The 10471-nt window shown below is 44.0% G+C and overlaps 1 long non-coding RNA gene across 1 annotated transcript; it reads right to left on the bottom strand.

The window, feature by feature from the left end:
- Positions 1 to 7692: 7692 nt before the first annotated feature.
- On the bottom strand, positions 7693 to 10202 carry LOC115605101. Its single transcript, XR_003990506.1, has 2 exons — positions 10167 to 10202; positions 7693 to 9825 (listed from the first exon to the last, which is right to left on the bottom strand). It is a non-coding gene; the product is annotated as an uncharacterized LOC115605101 (long non-coding RNA).
- Between the last annotated feature and the right edge of the window lie 269 nt (positions 10203 to 10471).

Below are 10471 nucleotides of genomic sequence, written 5' to 3'. Positions count from 1 at the left end.
TGGATGTTCCCTGGTCAGGCATTTTGATCTACGTTTTGTGTTTATTTAGTCTTCTTCCTAATAAGAATATTCTAAACTTTTTTCATGTTACTTCTGAGGATTATCTTGACAGGAAGCTTTCTAATAGTTCTGAATTTGCTGAAATATGCAGGAACATCTTTATTGTGCTGTTTACTCTTTCCTTCCTCCAGAATTACAAGCTTGTTTCACGATTGGCTTCCATACATGTTTTTGGTCTTAACCAGATCCATCCTAGTAATCATGGTTGACTTAAAGCCATTCCTGTAACTTACGTAAACTGTTGCAAGAACATGGCGGACTGTTTGTTTCCTAATGTGCTGCTTTTCCAACAGATACGTAATTCTTATCAGAATGTTGTTCCCTTTATTCTTGAACAGGTAGGTTTTGTTGCAGCTCTTGTGGCCTAATGCCAGTGCCTTCCCCTTCAATTTTTCTTTAGCTTTTTATTGATAGTATTTTAATCTAGAGATTTTATTCCACAAATCCTCTGTCATCATAATTAGCTGTGTAAAAACTATTAATTGTTCATTCATCCTCTGTCCTGGCATTTGTGTAATGGCAGCCCAGGTATTAGATAAGTGTGTCCTGTTATTTGTCTTTTGGTTGCTGTGACCCAATTACTATTCTTCCTCTCCCTCCCCCACCTCTACATAGACATATGCACACACATGCCCTTCTGCCGGTAGCTTTTTGACTAGGCCACTGTTTTTGTGCCATTCTCTACTCACATCTGCATCCTCTATTCTACGTAGGCGTCTCCAACTTGATGAATAAGTGCTCAGGGATACTTCTTCCCGTCATCACATTGACTCCGTTTGGGCATGCCAGAGTCCATCTGTTTGTTCTACCTGTGCCAAACTATCTACCACGTGTTGGTCTGCTGGTCTTTTGCAGAAATAGTTGATATTTTAGGGCTCATTTATTTGGACTTAGTCATGAAAGCAAAATACGATGTCCTATCTGCATCATAGCAGGAGCTAAATTCTCTTCTAAAAAGGCTTGTGGTCGTGTTTTGAGACATCTCCAGGAAATAAGTCACTGACACCTGAGCGCAGGGCTGATGCTGATAGTGAAGCTAGGGTTTTCTTTCCTGCTTGGTGACCTATTATCAGGCACTGTGCCATGAATTGGCAAGACTTGCGTTTGCTTGCCCTCCCTCCTCTTCTGCTGCCTCAGCTAATTTAAATCAAAGCTATTCAAGGCAGGGACTTTGCTTTCAAACATGCTCAGTGTCACATGTGTTCTGTAAACTATAAACAGTAATTTCCTCTGACTCATTGTGTTGTCGGCCGATGACCGACCACAGGTAACTTCTTACAAAAATCTCAGCTGGAGCAGCGGCCCTTCTGCTGCTTCTCTGTCAATGTCTCAGCAGTAACAAGTCAGCTAGATGAGGAACTGAGAAAGTTGCTATAAATATTGCCATCTCATACAGGAAATACAATGGCAAATGAGGATTGTTACTTACAGCTGTGACCTGGGCTCTGGAAGAGTTAAGTGAATTGTTTGTCCAATAGAAAGCTAGGAAAAAATGAAATTAAAACTGTATGAATTCAAATGATTACTTTTCCTCTCTCCTCTCCTTAAAGGCTGGAGCTTGGGCTGTGGCAGGGAGGCTCTGACCTGTCAAGGCCTTATTTTTAGGTAAAATTTTAGAAAATCAGGAAAATTAGCTGACTACTGTTTTCAAATGTGCCATTTAAAATGGCAGTTGAAATGGTCATGCTCTTGCCTTGCTGAGCCTAAGCTCACTTGGAGTTTTAAGGTTTTAATGAATTAATCACAGCTATGAATTGCTCTGTACGCAACCAAACTGCAAAGCAATTACTGGTTTTTTTAGCCTTTACACGTGCTCTTGTTTTGTTGTGCACTCGTGCATTCATGTCCAGCCTTGTTCTGTGCCTGTAATTTAAAAAGGTTTTCTTTTATAGTTTGTTGTTACCTGCCCCAAAACCTCATGCACGTGTCCACTATCAGTATGGAAACAAGCAGGTGGTTTGCCTGCCTGGCAGCAAAGCTTGCATAGTTGCTGCACAGCAATAGTTTCCATAGGAGCCTCAGGGCCTGCTGACAGAGCCTAAAATCTTCCCGCTGCCCTTCAGCTTCACTGTTCCTTCACCAGCTTCAGGACAGAGAAGGGAAGCCTGTATAAATAGATACCATCATTGCCTAAAGGCACATGGAGGGCTGTGGTATATCCATATATGCAAACGCTGGTTACAAACCCCTCAGGAAAGACCCACCAAAGGCACAACAGGTAGTCACTGCGAAGTCACCTTCACCCAGCACTTATAGCACTGCACGGTGCCTGCTTGTTTTGGGTTTAGATGGGCTAAGTCCAGCAGGGAATGAATGTGTTGGAGCTTTTGTGGGATTATGTGAGGGAGGAGGCATAGTGGTGGTGTTCTTCCTGGGCAGTTGGAGGCTCTGCATAGGGTAAATGCATCTACAGAGGCGCATACAGGGTGAGAGACCCTGGTCTGTGCCTCAGGCCTCCTGGGGCTGGCACAGGGTGGAAATCAATGGGTGAACAAGGGCAGCAATGCTGATGCTCCGGGCTCCTGAGGGGTTTTGTCCTGTTTTTGTCCTAGTTGTCAGCTGTGTAAAATGGTTTCTATGAGCTTTGTAGCCATTAGACTTACTCTCTTGGGCCGCTTTTTGTGTAAAGCGTGCTCACTCCACCACAGTAGATACTGGAAATGCCTGATGCTGCTGCTTAGAAGAAAAAGGTTTTGATCAGAATTTTCTTTTGATGTGAAATGTTAATTGGCAATCTATGCTTGCCTTTTTCCTGTTGCTTTTGAGTTGTACTCTCTGGTTTTTTGCTGTTCTAATACCAGGTTTTCTTGGTTTTTTGTCTGACTTACCCTCTGTCCTTCACACCATTTTATTTTTTTTTCTCAGATGGAAGATGAGGCCCTGATTCCTTTTTAAAGCCTATTTCAAAGCTCTTTATGTTCCTGTATTTCTGCAGTGTTTATACCAAAGCAAGCTTATATGCAGCAAACAAGCTGACAGAATGTCTGCTATTTCCCTTTTTCCCTTCAAAGCAACAGAGCCCATCTGTACAAGCTGTCCTTTCCCTGGCTGACAGCAGGATGGCAATGGGCTGGGCTGTTTGAGGATGGAGACAGACTCAGAGGAGCACAAGCAACACGGTGTATCTCATAACAGTGCAAGGGGGAGAAATGGTTGAATGCCTGCTTTTAGACAGCTATTTTGTAGTCGTTTCTCCGGTGAGAGGAGGCCTGAGCTACATACAAGACATCTTCTAAATTTCCATTGTGTAACAGTAGCTTTGCTGCAGTGTGTGCCAAAGATAATTTATTGGGCACTGATACAAGGGCAGATGTTGTGTAATTGCATCTGAGAAATAAACACCAGCCCCTTGCCAGTGCTGTGGATATCCAGTGTGTTACCTGGAACTGGAAACAGACTTAATTCCTGTTAAAAGATTGATCAAAGAAAGTTCTCTGAATTGCTTTGAAAGAGAACCTGGCACAAACCTGGAAGTTTCAGTTCTTCCAGTATTTTTGAGTGCAGCTACAAAGCAAAGGGCAATGGGAGAGTATGCAGCTCTCCCACCCAGCAACGTGGGGTAGGGCAAGCGGCTCTAGAAACATGAAATGTTGTCATTGGGAGGCACAAAGAACATCTGGAGAGCAACACGGTAGGTTTACAAGCACAGAAACTACCTAAGATCACCTCCAAAAGGTGAGGTTTTGATTAAACCAGAGGCCTACCAACATTGCAAATCATTAACTCAACCTTTTGTAATAATATTGAGTAATATGAACATGCACATAATAGACACGGCTTGACTGTGAATGACTTGGGGTGGTATAACTAGTAGCTTAATCCTGAAGCAGAGTGAAGTTGTGGAAGTTTAGGACCTGTCATTTTAAAGATTACCTAGAGGTATGTGTTTCCAAAGGCATGATATAAAGCACAAAATTATGCCTATTTTGGAAAAATAACAACAGCTTGCCTGGAAGCAACTTCACCACCAAATTGCTGAGCAGAAATCAGGGAAAGTGAAAGAAATAGGCCAGAAGTTGGTGGAAGTATAATTACAAAAATGTTCCATATCTGGCTAAAAAGTGAAAACATTCATGCAAATACACATCCAGGAAGGTCATAATGACAGTCATAAGTGAAAAACTGCCTCTAAGGAAAGGCAAAACATGATACAAATATTGCTCAAGTGATGTGATGGCTTCAATGTTAATTCCTGAAGGACTTAACTGAAAGCAGCCAGGAATGGCTTCCTTACACAGGAAGGAAGCAGATGTCCACTTAGAATTACTATCTGGAAACCTAAAAACATACAGTGACCAAGGAGTTAACTTCTCTACAGATGAAATCCTGTAGTAAAGCTCACTCTGACACAGTATGACAACAGGAGCTTAGAGATGGTAACTGCAGGCTGCAGCAACTGTGGATTTCCTAGACAGGCAGGGAGCAAGGGCAGGTGTGGTAATCCTCACATGGCTGTTCTTGGAGTTCGTTACACAAGGGGCCAGGGGGCTTTATTAAGCCTCTGAGGCTCTTCCCTGGCTCTCATTATCCACCTTTCCGTTCGGAGGTAGGCGTCACCCCATTGTAAGCGCAACACAGGCATCTTCTCTTCCCTCCCTCTGAAGCATAGATTGCCTGTCAAAGCACAACTTCTTCGCTCCTTTTGGAATGCAGATCCTTGCTTTACGTACTTGGCAGTCCAGCCCTTTCCTAGGACATAAGGGAAAGGGGGCAGCTGCCACCGGGGTGGAGAACTGTGAGCCAGGACAGGAGCTGCGGCATCTGATTTTGCTAGCAAAGGAAGAAGGGCTCTGCTGCAGTGCTGGTAAGTGGAAGGTTGCAGGAGAAAAGTATGGAAAGCCGGAGCAACTCCAGAAAAGCTTGATATGTCACACCATGAATTACTGTTACTGTAAGAATGGCCCTACAGACCAAATGTAAGATGGAGACCTACAAATTACAAGGACTGTGCCTTCTGCAGTGGAGGCTACAGCATGTTTGCTACTAGTGAAACAGTCACTTTTTATGAGGAACAACAAAAAAAATCCTCTTACCCAGCATTCAAGGTGGAATAAGTAGAGGGGAAAATCACACTTACTACACCTGACAGGAAGGCAATTGTGGTGGAACTGTATTTTCAAACTTGCCAGCAGGTCAATTCTACTTGTATAGCACATTTTCCTGTACATGTTCAGTTACGGTGGCCCAACAGTGAGTTCCTGGGGGCTGGGTGCAAAATGGTGGGACAGGCAGCAATGGTGGGACAGGTGGCAATGGGGATATTGTGCAGACTGTCATGGCTTCTGGGGCAAGCAAACACACTGTGTGTGTCTCTGGCTGCTTCTGCTCCCACAACATCTATAATGCTACATGTGTGATCTTGGAACATTAATTGTATTCATCTGCTCAAATATAATTTTTAAGGCCATTAGAACAATTGAGAATGGGTGCTCTTATGTCAAGAGCCAAAGTGGGTGTCCCTATGTGAAATACCTGTGTTCACTGCTTACAGATATTTAAAAGTTACAGCACTGAGCCTTCCACTACAAAGGACAGCCATAGCCTGTTCCTTCCTATGCCTGTTCCCCCCTGCTTTCAGCAGTGCTTGCTCCAGCATGTTTTCCATGCCATCTGAGGAGAAGCAGTCCACTTGGCATTCTCCTCCAACCTGCAACATACCTAGGAATATTCAGCAAGCTAACAGAGTCTCTTATGTTCAAGTGTGAACAGCAAATTGTTCCAGTGTGAAGTCTGGTATAAGCAGGTGCACCAAATGAAGAGAAATATAAATAAGTGAAATGCTAGACCATCTTGGTCCCAAGTTTATGTGTTTTTAAGTTACAGACAGTAAAGATTTCCTTTTATTACTGGTTGTCATTAATTTTATTTCAATAGATCTATTGCTCAATATGCAAAATAGCAGTAGTTACTTCTTCAGCATAAAATTAAAAATAATTATAACAGGTAATGATTCACAATTAGAGTTACTAATTTTGGTTACTGTTTTACCTTTCTTTAAACAACTATGGAAAACATTAAACAGTTAAATAAGCTTGAAGAACAGTGTGAAGACAAAATTCTGATGTAAACAGTGCTTTCAGCGGTTTTGTTTCCAGTGTATTCATCCCAAAACAGCTGCAGAAGCCCTAGGCTGGTGGCTGGGCTATACACGTACACATGACGTGCTTTCATACTGCAAAATCAGCACCATCTCCTCTGCTTCCAGCAGGCAGCCTTGGTTCGACCTAGACCCAGGCTGCCTGCAACCACCACCTCCCTTTGTGCTGGCAGCTGCGGGGCGCTATCCTGCAGAAGCCCCTGGGCCATCAGCCCTGCCCGAGTTCATCAGGGTAAGGGCATCTGGTGGCTGTGAGAGGGCCGGGATCTGCCTGTCCCTGTTACAAGCAAGCACCTCCTGGATGGTACGCTGAGTACTGCAGCACTCAAAATCTCCTTTTAGGGAGACCCACAAGCTCAGCCTGACGGCTCTCCAGCAGAAGGTGTTCTGGCCTGGGTAATGCTGTGAGAGTTATTTCACTCTGCAATGCAAAGCATAATTCTATGATCTTTGCCCAGCATGATGACCATTATACAAGCTGTTGTCCAGCTACAGGGTGCCTGGTTTTTTTGTTTGGGGAAGCACAACCATGCAGACAACAGTGTGATACATATTTCAGTCACACACTGTTAGTCGCCACCATATACAGGACATCATTTCTTTCCTCTTTCCCAAGTATCCTCTACAGACAGCTGTCAGGGACACACAGTATGTCAGATCCTTTTCTGACCAAGTGCAGCAGCTCTTATGTTCCTATTAGCCATTCTTCCTCAAGAAATAAGGGATGAAGAAAGTTGGTTGACAGGAACCACCCATCTAGGCTGCCATTATTCTAAAACGTGGAGCTTCACAGGACTCCCAGAATTACTGATGTGGCTCTATGCTCTTGTAACCATTAATGCTCACTTCTTCAGAGTGCTGTTGGATGCCATACCTATGCTTGCTACAAAAAAAGGCGGAAAGCTAGAGAAGAAAGCAAGTTAATTTGGAAGGATAAAAGGAAAAAGTTGTGTCCCTTGGTCATGAAAGTTACTCTTTCACGACGGTTTCTTTTTCTAAATGCACTAGGACAGGCTGGATGCAAATCACATGAAGAAGTCCCCAGCTTTATCGCAGTATAGCCTATAGCTCCTGATCTCCTCTCCTCCTTCAAAATACGCAGAAAAGACAACCAGAATGTTCAGCAGATGAATAGCTGGGGACAATACAAGTGACTCCAGTGGCTGGAGGTTGCAACCTTGCTACCTGCTCTTCTAAAACTTCATCCCTTCTCCCAAAGGAGTCTTAAAACAAGACATATTTCTTTTACGTGTACCTGGTATGTTTTGGGAGCATTTATCTCTTAAGAAGAAGATCAAAAGGACATTTCTAATATCAGCCATTTGTGCTGCAGTATTACCAATTCACAAATTTGTTTCCATGTTCAAATGACAGCTTTGATTCTTTAGTTGCCACGCTTTAATTCATACTGAGTATCTCAACCCGCAATATTGTTATTGTAAAAGTCTGTTGAAAGATTAAATTAACAAAACCGAGGAAGCAGAAAACCACAGCTGCAACAGCTCTTATAGTTTGGCTGCTTTCATCTACTTTTATTGTATTCCCTCTCCGTCTCTAAACACATCACTTGTACCGAAGCTTCTTCTAAAGATTAATTATCAAAGCAATGAGCATGTTTTATCCATTCTTTTTCCCTCCCCATCCTCAGGGTATGCACAGACATTGGTCAACTTGCTCTTTAAAATTATACACTTTGTGAATATTATTTATGAAGGTCAGATTAATTAAGCACTGCTTTATGTACAACCTCAGTCTGGAATGGAGAGCAACGATGTTTACATTAGCATTCAACTTCTAGTTCCACCGTCATTGAGAAAACAGTTCTATAGTAAACAATTCCCTTGTGCCAGGAATGCATTTCCTCCGTGAATGAGGTCATATGAGAGGAATACAAACCAGGCAACTCAGGCAGGGCAAACTTTAGTTTCCGTTGGTAGACTTTAAAAGAATCAAAAAAATCTGCTGGGGAATTCACCAGTGACTTGTATGCAGTTCATAAGGTCTTCCTTCACCTTTGATTGTATTTTTCACATGACACTTTACAATCCAGAGAACAAAACAAGAGCAGACGTTATCACAGCTGCACAGTCAGCCCCGAGGTTGTGAGGTTGCCTCTCAGCCAAAAGAAAAAAGCAGTAGGGATTTCACCATAAAATCTACTATAAGGGAAGTCCACATTAGTCCAGAAGGGTTTTTAAAATGTGGCTTGTAAGATGTCATTGATTTTAACCGTGACTGATCAGGACCACATCACGCGTTCAAGGCTTTTAATGGCCCCCTACCAATACATTTAACCATCATCTTACTAGCAGTTTACTGCAGATGATTTCTTGCACCCGTGCCCTCACCTCACCTTGATGTTGCGAGTGATACTATATTGTGAAAGATGGATTTATCTCTGCCTGCTCTGCTTTATCTCTATATTGCTGACATTTGAGCTTTGAAAGCCTCACTGTCTTCCATGGTGGAAGTCTATAAATAGTCTATAATTATTACCTGATTAATCTCCTCTTTTATGTTAATTTAATATTGTTGGAAAGAGAACACATATAGACTGTCCTATGTGTAAAAGAGGAAATGAACATATTTTATTGCTGTTTTTTCCAGTCCACATCTTATTTGACTTCTGCTAACAATATAATTAACACTCTGTCTTTTCTTAGAGGGACTGCTGATCAATTTCCATGGTTGGCACTGCAGCAGCTAGCATCTTATTATGCACGGTTTCTTCCTCTCACTTCCTCATACCTCCGCCTTTGCAGCACTGAACTCAAAATGCCACCAAAGACATATTCCAGGTGAATCCCATTTCACGATTAATTCTTGGGTTTCTCATCCTTTTACTGCATCAAGTTCAGGTTCTTTGTTCTCCCCCTGAAAACTGCATAATCCCTGCCTACACATCTGTTCCCATTTCCACCTACTCACTACTTCTAATCTCTCCAGTATTATTTTCACGCCCTTCTGCACACCCTCTTGCCTAGGGGGTTTTGGGGCTTTTCTGTGAACTATTTTGTGCAAGTCAACGACTGCATAGTAGCTATTAAGAAAAAGTATTTTGAGAGAGCTTTAAAGTTACACATAATTATAGCCTAAATTAAAAAAATAAAAATCAAACGCAAACATTTATACTAAATAAATGTGTAAATATTTAAGTCAAATATATGAATTATTTTATTTGGACTGCTCTGGAAGGGGGTTGTTTTGGCTGGTTTCTTTGTTTTAATCTTTCTTCGACTATTGCGCCTAACAGCTGAAAAACATGCTTTTGTCCTTTTCTCGTGCAACTAACTCGAAAAACCTGTAGTTTCACCCAGCAGGGAACAGCATGTTGAAAAAAACATCGGATTTTTAGATTTTAGAAGGTAGCAGCGTTAAGCCCAACCGCAGCCAGCAGAAAACAGTGGAGCTCAACTGCTCCAGAAACCGAGTCTGGCAGAATCCACGTCTGGTTTTACTGGAGGCGATGACGTAAAAGAGGCTTTAAAACCCGCCTGTGATAAAGTCAGTCAATTATCTTTCATAAAACGTTTTTGTTTTCCCACAGAAGAGAGCACCCTCTGCTCTCGCTCCTCTTCCCAGTGCATGTCTGTCGCAGGAGCAGCCTGACACATCTCCACCGTTTTGAGTTGCGTCAATTGGTAACCTCGGGCAACGTATTACAAAGTCTGCGCACAAAGAGGTGCTTATTATTCAGGGCATTTTTGTAAGCACATGAGGAAGCCAAGATAAGTGCTTAATATTGCCATACTTAACCATCACTGTTTGTTTTTCTCTTCCCCTCCCCAAACCGGCGTTTGGCGCCTGGTGAAAGGAGCACTCGGGGCTCACACTGAACACACGCACGCCTCTGCAGCGGCACGGAGATGCCCCGAGCTAGGCCTCTCGCTAAAAGCCGGTACCTGCACAAGGGCCCAGTTCTTCATCACTCAGCCCGGAAAAGCCTTCCCCAGGCGCCGGCAGCCGTCCCCCCAAGGCCGGGACGCTGGCCCAGTCCACCTCAGCTCACCTCGCCTCACGCCGCCTCAGGCCCGGCCTGGCCCCGCCCCTCCCTTTCGGCGGGAAGCGGCCGCCCGCCCCACGTGACGGGGCAAGGTCCCCGCCTCCCCGAGCAAAGACCCCGCGGGGCGGCAGGCGCGGCGCTGCTGCTCGGCCGGCAGGGGGCGGCCGCCCGGTGCCGCCTCCTCGGAGGGGAGCCTCTCGTGTCCCCCCGCCCCGGCCGCCCTTTGCCTCCGGCGCTGACCCCACAAACCCCCTCGGGCTCCAATCTCCGAACGCGGTCCTGCCCCTCTGCCAATCCACGGGCACCTTCGC

The sequence above is a fragment of the Strigops habroptila genome, chromosome 1 (genome assembly GCF_004027225.2).
Source record: "Strigops habroptila isolate Jane chromosome 1, bStrHab1.2.pri, whole genome shotgun sequence".
NCBI lineage: Eukaryota > Metazoa > Chordata > Aves > Psittaciformes > Psittacidae > Strigops > Strigops habroptila.
Note: the sequence above shows the minus strand (reverse complement) of the source record. Positions and strands in the feature narration are given on the sequence as shown.